Below are 9,748 nucleotides of genomic sequence, written 5' to 3'. Positions count from 1 at the left end.
AGCTTTCCATAGCTCTGCAAGATTTCTTTGTCCCTCAACACGTCTGACTTTATGTCCAATTATGCATTTGGGTTTCTTCCTTCCTCCTGTGTGCCCCTGAGTAACCTTCCACGTGAATGGAGGAGATTGTGTACAGGACAATTGATTCCTGGATTGCCATTTGGCTTCACTGTCTCTCAATTGAACATGGTCCTTATCTAAGAAGGACTTCCAAGAAATGGGTAGGAGTTTTGGCTGTGAGAGGAGCAGAAAGCACATTTTCTACACCAAATTGCCAGCTGATGCAGTTTCCCTGCCAAAATAGTGATTGCCATTCATCTTCCTGGGAAGAATGTGAAGACCTATTCAGAGATGCCAGGTTCAGCTGGCCTTTGGCTTTGTGTACCTCATTTCACATGTCCAATTTCAAGGGCCACTAAAAGAGGCTCATGTTTGCCTTGCTAGCCAGAAGTGCTGTAGGTATTTCCAGGAGAAAAGGAAAAACATCGCTGTCCTGTGGTGTGCTAGAAATGCCACCACAATTGTGACTCTGTGAGCAAAGACAGCCAGTGCTTTTTGGGGCTGCAGCAGCTGAGAGTGTGGCAGAGCGGTTTTGATATTCTTATTAGAGTCCTGAAAACATTGTTGCCACAACAATATTTCTCTCCTTTCTTCTGTCCTAAGCTGTGGAACAAAGAAAAGGGAAAGGAGCAGTGGTTTGTTTAAATTGGCTTTTTTATTTTGAAGTCTTCAAATAGTGCCAGCTTGATGCGCGATACTTTAGAAATTGGATGAGTAGCACCTATTTCATCCCACCAGAGAGGTGGGATTGAAGACTTCCAACAAGAGAAGTACTGGATGTGTAAGAGCTCAGTTTTCCACCCCTCACCCCCTGGTATCTCGCTGGACTATTTGAAGCAGCCTCAGCCAGATACATTAAAATACTGCTCCAAACAACAACAGAATGCAAATGTTCCACCAAATGGGCAAAGATAAGAAAAGTGGGTGGGCGGCATCCCTTTCTGAAGAGCTCGTGTTGATTTTGCAAAGTCAGATGCAAACAAGTTTTGCCATATTTCTTTCCTAGATAAATGTAGCTATTGAATACAATTCGATCTCTGAGGCTGCTAAGTTTGGTATGATTTTACATCTGGGAGGAATAGACCAGATTGCAGAGAAGCTGTGATTGTCTGACCCTTGGAAGGGTTCAAGGCCAGGTTGGATGGGGCTTGGAGCAAGCTGGTCTAGGGGAAGGTGTCCTGAGGGTGCTGAGAGTTGGAACGAGAGGAGCTTTAAGGTCCCTTCCAAGCCAACACATCCTGGGAGTCCATGAAGAGAAACTTGGACTTTTCCTGAGATGCTGCCTTTGCAAGGGCAAGTCCCAAACACCCCAGGTAGTTTGAAATGCCCTGAGCAGAACCCAGCTGTGCTTTCTCATAGGTTGCCGCGGCGGTGGAGGTGGCAGGGGTGCCGCGACTCCCGGAAAAGCGGTCCGCGGTTGGGCTGCCCGGGGCACAGACACGTCCTCTGCCCGGCGAGTGATTTCAGCTCAGCTCAGCTCAGCGGCAGCGTGCAGGCGACACGGAGGGAGAGAGCAGAGCGCTGTGTGGCGTTCCGCAGAGAACTGGCCTTTATTACAGCCAGGCCCTCGGCCAAGGGAGCCAGTGACAGCAGCTCTGTGGAACAGGGGATAAACTGGGGTATTTATTGGGGAGGAGAGGGGCTGGGGGAAACTGGGATACAGGGTGGGGTGGCAGGGGAGAACAGCAATGGAGTGTAACAGTTTAACATAACTAACTCAAAGATTGCTGGGACTGATACTTTTCTCTCTCTTAGAGAAAGTGCCTTGCCTCCAAGGGAGGGCCAGGATCTCTGAATTAGCCGGTTTCCTGGCCCCCACAGCTCCCCCTTCTTTACTTCTTAAAAAGGCATCTCCCAGAGATTTGGCTAATAAGTTCTTAAAACATGAAAACATATGTAGGAAAATAATAATAATTAGGAAAACCTAAAAAATGTTTTTGAGGAGGGAGGCAACCCATCCTTTGAGTCCCCAGCTCCCAAAAAGGTCTTCAAACCACTGGGGCTCCTTTTCAGTCTGGAGTTCCTGGACCGCGTGTTGGGGTCTCTGGATGCGGGCGTGGATGCCTTCACTGGGGCAGGCAGGATGACAGAGGGTTGGTGGCGCTGCCCATGGACAAGCACACGTGGTCTTGTTTGAGAGTCTTTGCCAGGGTGATCCACACGTTCTCCTGGGGCTGTGCTACTGGCCAGGCATCCACAGCTGATGCTTTCAGGAGCATCCAGATGGTCAGGAACGTCAGGAACTCAAGGATGGTTTTGCTCTCCATTTTCTATAACAAAGTATAAAAGATTAGCTCTGACATTTTTTGGAGGGCACTATTTTCTTTTTCCCCTTCCTCTCCTGTCTCCCCCCTCTTTCTAAAATAAATAACTATAAGCAAGGTACGGGTATTGGGGATGAGGTGGTTGGTTGCTGGTGGGGTTATTTTGTGCATAGGGGACACATGAGCAGACACCAGCAGCAGCACTGAGGTGCATTTTGGTGTAAACTGGCAATTTGGGTTAGGTAATGAGGGTAAGAAGGGGAGTTTAATAATTAATATTTAAATTATACAACAAGAGAGTATAAAACATGTTCAGCTGAAAACCAAGATGGGTCAGATTTGGGTCTGTGAACCCCTGACACCCAGATCCCTTAATAAAGCACCTGCAAATAATCATTCCGTGATATCCTCATTATTATGAGTGTTCCTGAACACCAACAATTTCATCAGATTTTACTGGAATTTTGTGGGATTTTTCTGGAATTTTGTAGATTTTTGTGGGATTTTGTGGGATTTTGCGGGATTTGGAGGAGACTTGAAGAATTTTGTGGGATATTTCTGGAATTTGGTGGAAATTGGAGGAGATTTTGTGAGATGTTTCTGGAATTTGGTAGGGTTTTGAGAAGATTTATGGAATTCTGTGGATTTTTCTGGAATTTTGTGGGATTTTTCTGCAATTTCGTATGATGTTTCTATAATTTTGTAGGATTTTTTTGGAATGTTGTGGAATTTTCTGCACTTTTGTGAGATTTTGAAAAGACAAAGAATTTTGAGGGATTTTTGTTATATTTTGTGGAATTTTGTGGAGATTTTGTGGGATGTTTCTGGAATTTGGTTGGGTTTTGAGAAAATTTAGGGAATTTTGTGAGATTTTTCTGGAGTTTTGTGGGATCTTGAGAAAATTTAAAGAATTTTGTGAATGTTTCTGTAAGTTTGTGGGATATTTTTGAGGATGTTGTGGAGTTTTCTGGCACTTTGAAGAGACTTGAATTTTGAGGAATTTTTCCTAGATTTTGTGGAAAATTGTGGAAATTTTGTGGGATTTTTCTTGAATTTTGTGGGGCATTTGAATAATAGTGTGGGGTTTTTCTGGAATTTTGGGGGCTTTTCAAGAATTTTGAAGGATTTTCCTGGAATTTTGTGGAAATTGGAGGAGAATTTGTAAGATGTTTCCTGAAATTTAGTAAGGTTTTGAGAAGATTTCAAAAATCTTGTGGGATTTTTTAGATTTTTGTGGATTTTTCTATTATTTTGTAGAAATTTAAGGAAATTTGAGGAATGATGAGCGATTTTTGTGGGATTTTTCTGGAATTTTGCGTGATTTTGTGAGATTTATGGAATTTTGTAGAAATTTAGTGGAATTTCATAATTTCATAGACATTTCATAATTTCAAATTTTCTAATTTCATAGAAATTTGTGGAATTGTGTGAGATTCATCTGGAATTTTGTAGGAATTTGAGGAGATTTAAATAATTTTGTGGGCTTTTTATTGGAATTCGTGAAATTTTGTGGGATTTCTGTGAAAATTAAATAATTTTGTGAAATTTTTGTGGAATTTTCTTAGAATTTTGTGGATTTTTTTTATTTTTAATGGATTTTTTTTTAAATTTTGTTGGATTATTAGAAAATTTAAATAGTTTTATAAGATTTTTGTGGAATTTTGTTGGGTTTTTCAAGAGATTTAGGGTATTTTGTGGAATTTTTGTAAAATTTTGTGTAATTTTGAAGAAAATTCTGGGAATTTTGAGGGATTTATGTGAAATTTTGTCAGATTTTGAGGAAATTTAGGGAAATTTTGAGGAATTTTTGTGAGATTTTTTTTAAATTTTGTGCGATTTGTGGGGAATTTGTTGGAATTTTGAGGAGATTTTAAAATTTATTTAAAGAATTTTGTGAAATTTAGTAGAATTTTGAGGTGGTTTATGGAATTCTGTGGAATTTTGTGGGATGTATCTGAAAATTTGTGAGACTTTGAGGAGATTTAAGTAATTTTCTGGTATTTCTGTAAAATTTTGTGAGATTTTGATGAGATTTAAATAATTTTGTGGGATTTTTGAGAGATTTTTTGTGGAATTTTGTGGGAAGTCTGTGGGATTTTTGTGGAATTTTGTGTGATTTTGAGAAGATTTAGGGAATTTTGTGGGATTTTTCTGGAATTTTGTGGGATGTTTCTTGAATTTTGTGGGATTTTGAGGAGATTTAAATAGTTTTCTGAGCTTTTGTGAAGATTTTGTCGGATTTTTGTCGAATTCTCCGGGATGTTTCTGGAATTTTGTGGATTTTTACTGGAATTTTTAAGGAGATTTAAATAAATTTGTGGGATTTTGTGGTGATTTATGTTGCTATATTGTCGTGGTTTTAAAGTAGTAACTAAAAAAATTACTAGAAAACTTACTTATTTCTTGCTGTGAGATATGGATTAGAGCAAGAGCAAAACAGGCTGGAAACTTAAAAGAAATAAAGAAAGTTTGTTAACAAAACTACAAGAATAAGAACACCAGAATAAACCCCCAAAAAACCCCTTTATCCCCCACTACCCAACCATTTCCTTGTTCACATGACAACATAGAGACAAAAAACCTTGGAACTTTGGTGTATAAAACAGTCCCAATTCCTGCTAGAGTCTTTTCATCAGTCTTTGTAGAGAAACAAAAGCCTTCTTCTGTTAATCTATGGAGTTTTTCACAAGAAAACTATTTCTATTATAGCTTTCTATTTCTCTGATGCCAGCTGCACAGAAATCTGTCATCAGTTCACTCCTCCCATTTCACATCACTCTGAGGTGTGTATGGGTCAATGAGTCTAGGGATGTCATTTTTAAGGATGAGTTATTCAAAGGCAAAAGTTCTCTTCATCTGTCTCTGTGAGCTTTCCTGAAAACAGAAGTTTTCTTTTTGCCACTACAACGGCCCCAAATCTTCAACCATTACTTCTCCCCTCTCTGTTCCAGCACCTCACTGTAGCACAATTACTCCACCTTTTGCTCAAAATCCACACTTTGAACACTCTATTCCTCCCACAATATTCTGTCATGAATTAAAGGAGTTTTTTCAGAACACTATTGTCCATCTCCATAACTTTAACAGAAAAATATTTCAGCTTAATTAAATTAATTAATTAAATTAATTATTCTCTACCTCTTCTGAAGCTTAATTCTTTTCTTTACTGTCTCTAATAGTTTATAAAGTCTCTTTACATGTTGATTACTCTCTTTTTCTCTCTCTGGGTAAAAGGATTGATCTGCAAGTCTCATCTGGGTAATGAAAAGGTTAAAATCTTGCCCAGGCTTTGTAGATGGTTCTGTGATCTCTGCCGGAGCAGCGGCTGGAGTTGTCTGCGATGGAAGATTCTTCATGGCTGCTCTGGAGAGTGTGGTCACTGTCTCAGCCCGCCGCAGGTCAAGAGCTTTTTCTTTCTTTCCTCGGCAGTCTCTGGGGTGAATTCAGTCCCAGCAAAAACTGCAGCCGAGGCAGGGACCGGCCTGGCCCGGCCAGAGCCCGGGGCAAGCCCCGCAGGCCCCATCTCCCGGCCGGGAGCCGCGGCAGGCCCAGCCCAGCCCCTGCTCGGGCCGCATGGGCTGGGCAGGGGACGGGAAGCCAGCTAAAGCTCAGTTACCTTTCACAGCCAGGACACCAAGAGACAAAGAAATTCCCAGCCTTAGGGCTTAAGGTGCTGTTCACAGGTTGATCTCACTTTTCACTGGTTAAAACTGCTGTCAATTCTTAGAAATGGCCAGCTGTTGGCTAGGAGAAAAACTCCCATCAGCCTCCAGCAGTTTCAACTTCCTTAGGGGTTTCTCTTTGTTTTCTACAATGCCAATCTGTCACAACACCGTAGGACAGCCTGGGCTGGAGAGGGCACAGGGATGGGCAGCAGCTGAAAGGCCCTGCCAGAGGCAACTTGTGCAGCCCTTTGGCCATGGCTGCTGGCCCTGGGCCTGAGGCCAGCAGGGGACAAGTGACCCTGGCAGCCCTGGGGCCTCATTGCCTCCTTGTCCCTGCTCAGCAGCCTGGCAGGGGCCGCCCCATGGTGCTGCCCTTGGCATTGCACATCCCCACATGCCAGTGGCCCGGGAAGAGCCCTGAGCAATGAGGGAGGGACAGCATCTGCCTTGCCAGGGGCTGGGGCTCAGCCCTTGGCCCTTGGCATTCCTGAAACACATCCAGCTTTGCTCAGCACCACAGACACCTTTCCCTTGCTTGTCCCCAGCTGCCATCAGGGCCTCCAGTGTTCTGCTCTGCCTGCAACCTGGGGACACTTTCTCACTCGTGTCTCTCATTTCAACTACAAGAAACTTCAGTGTTTCCATCTGACTTGGAGCTCTTGAGAAGTTTCTGGAGCACACTCGGAGGGACTGAGTGTGATGCAAAGAGCCCCAAAGGCCCGAGAGGGTGATGAAAGTGCTGGTGCTGTGTCTGTGCTGCTGAGCTGGGCCGGGCTCCTGGCCCAGAGGCAGCTCCTGGCAAGGGCAGCGCTGCAGAGAGACAGCTCTGGCCAGGAGCAGCTCCTGAGCACAGCCCAGCAGGGCTGGGGCCCTGCCAGGGCAGCTCAGGGACACGAGCAGGCCCAGACAGAGCTCCCAGGGGCTCAGCACTGGCAGGGGCTGTGGGATGTCCCAGAGGGGGCTGTGTCACAGTGGCACCTCTGGGGCTGTGTCCTGGAGCCCCAGAGCAGCTGGGATGTCAGAAAGGGGCTGTGTGACAGCTCAGAGTGGGTTGTGTGAGGTCACAGATGGGGCTGGGACATCACAGAGTTTGTTGTGTGAGGTCACTGAGCAGCTACAGCATCATAGAGGGGATTCTGTGACATCACAGAGCAGGCTGTGACATCACAGAGAGGACTGTGACATTAGACATTAGATATATGACATCACAGAGCAGGCTGTGACATCATGGCATGGCTGTATGACATCACAGACCTGGCTGTGAGATCAAAGTGTGTTCTGTGACATCACAGGGTGTCTGTATGACATCACCAAGAGGGCTGAGTGACATCACTGATGGAGTTGTGACATCACAGAGCAGGCTGTGACATCTCAGAGGAGGGTGTCAGGCCATAGAGCACACTCTGCCATCATAGAGGGTGGCTCTGTGACATCAGAGAGTGGTTTGTGACATCAGAATGTGGCTGTGTAACATCATAGAGCAGGCTGTGACATCACAGTAGACTGTGACAATATCTGCTGTCTTTGTGACATCACAGTCTTCTGTGACATCACAGCACAGCTGTATGACATCACAGGATGACATACCAGAGTTGGCTGTGTGACATCACAAGGGCTGCCCAGAGTGGGCTGTGACATCCCAGGTGTCTGTGTGACATCACAGGAACAGTGTGACATCCCAGGTGTCTGTGTGACATCACTGGGGGCAGTGTGACATCCCAGGTGCCTGTGTGACATCACAGGAACAGTGTGACATCCCAGGTGTCTGTGTGACATCACAGGAACAGTGTGACATCCCAGGTGTCTGTGTGACATCACAGGTGTCTGTGTGACATCACAGGGGGCTGTGTGACATCCCAGGTGTCTGTGAGACATCACAGGTGTCTGTGTGACATCCCAGGTGTCTGTGTGACATCACGGGGGACAATGTGAGGTCACTGGGGAGGTCACTCCACCCCAGCCCCCCTCACAGTTCTCCCAGAGAAGTCCAACGCTGCTCCTGCACAGCGGGGTCCCCTGTCCCCCCGGGTTCCCCCACCCCCGGTGCCGCAGCCTCCCCCAGAGGATGTTCCATCAGATCCACCCCAGAGCCTGACACAGGGACGGGGCTGGGGCCGTGGGGGTGGGACAGGGGGACAGGGACCCCCCGGCAGCATCCCTGTGTCCCCCAGGGCCAGAGCCTGGGCCAGGGCTCCTTCACCCTCTCACCAACGAGGGCTTGAGAGCGCTTGAAAAATTTCCGGCAAGGGAGCAGCAAAAACCAGATTTAATATTAAGTGACAGCAGCACAAAGTTCCTTGGCAAGAGTCACTCTGGTCCTGACTGGACACTTCAGGCACAGCAAGGAAACAAAGCAACAACAAAAGCAAACAAAATTCAGGCAATCCAACCAGAAATGAACCCAGAACTGTCGCTCTGTGTGTGTGTGTGTGTGTGTGTGTGTGTCACAAGAGGACAGTGAGGGCAAGGATAAAAGGAATACGGCCTAAAAGCTTAACAGAGCTCAAACTTAACAGGACTTAACCTATACCTTAACTGATACCTTCAACTTCACAGTTTAACAAAAGATCAGCACTTTACAGTATTTATACTAACTTATAACCTATGACTTCATGATTTACCAGCGGAAAAACACTTAACGTTATTAAACATAACTTACAACTTCTATTAAATGTGACAACATAACAAGAGAACCATTCTTAGCAGCATTTAATTTAGTTTATACCTCGTGACTTACCCTCACTCACAGGCCTGACTGACTCAGATCTCCAGGGCACTCCAGCCCCTCTGAGAGCACCATTTCTGCCACATTTGCCAGGGCACAGCGCTGGTGTGTGCACACAGACACAAAGAGGCAGTGCAAGGCAGCTGTGAGAAATTCCCCTGCAGGGCAGGGAAATGCTCCCTGTGGATGCTTTGGCATCTCCCCAGCGGGCGAGGGGCTGAGCCTGGAGGAGTGCAGGGATCGGCCCAGGCTCCGTCATTGTTCAGGGATGCCCCGAGTGCAGCAAACGGGAGAGTTCCCGGCTCGAAGAGGCCCCGCTCAGAGGGAGGTGGCTGGGCCAGGAGAGCTGCAAGGGGCTCCTTTTGGAGCGCTGTTTGTAGGGCCCCAAGAGAGGGGCTTCAGGCACAGCAATGTTTCATCCTGGCCGCACTTGGCATCAACAGCTTTCTTTGCAAGGCTGAGAACAGGGATGTTGTGCCACGGAGGGAACAGAAACAGTTCCCAGGGCTGCTCCTGAAGCAAGCAGGAGCTGGTTGGCAGCAGCAGTGCCTGGGAGCAGACAGTGTTTCTGATGAGCTGCACAGGAGCTGAGCCCAGGGGCTGTTGGCCAAGGCCCAGGCCCAAGGAGCATTTCTCAGCTGGCAGGGCGGCCTGAGAAGGGGAGGGGGGAAAGCACCAGCACAGGGCCCATGGAACCAAGGGACCATTGTGACACTGTGGGGCACCATGGAATCATGGAGACCACTGTGACACTGCTGGGACTCATGGAATCATGGAGAGACCATTAATTCACTTCACAGCCTCAAGGAACCAAGGGGCCATTGTGACACTGTGAGGCCACATGGAACCAGTGAGTCCTGCACGCTCACCCAGGCTGAGATGGACACTGCTGGCTTCTCTGGCAGGCTCTCTGAGCCCAGCCCAGCTCCCTCCAAGCTGTCCCAGCTGCCCTGAGCTCTCGGCAGCAGCCAGGGCCTCTCCCCAGCACAGCCCAGCCGGCTCTGGCCCCACAGCTCTGCTCAGGGCAGGCTGCT

Source organism: Poecile atricapillus, chromosome 34 (assembly GCF_030490865.1).
Source record: "Poecile atricapillus isolate bPoeAtr1 chromosome 34, bPoeAtr1.hap1, whole genome shotgun sequence".
NCBI classification, from domain to species: Eukaryota; Metazoa; Chordata; class Aves; order Passeriformes; family Paridae; genus Poecile; species Poecile atricapillus.
Note: the sequence above shows the minus strand (reverse complement) of the source record.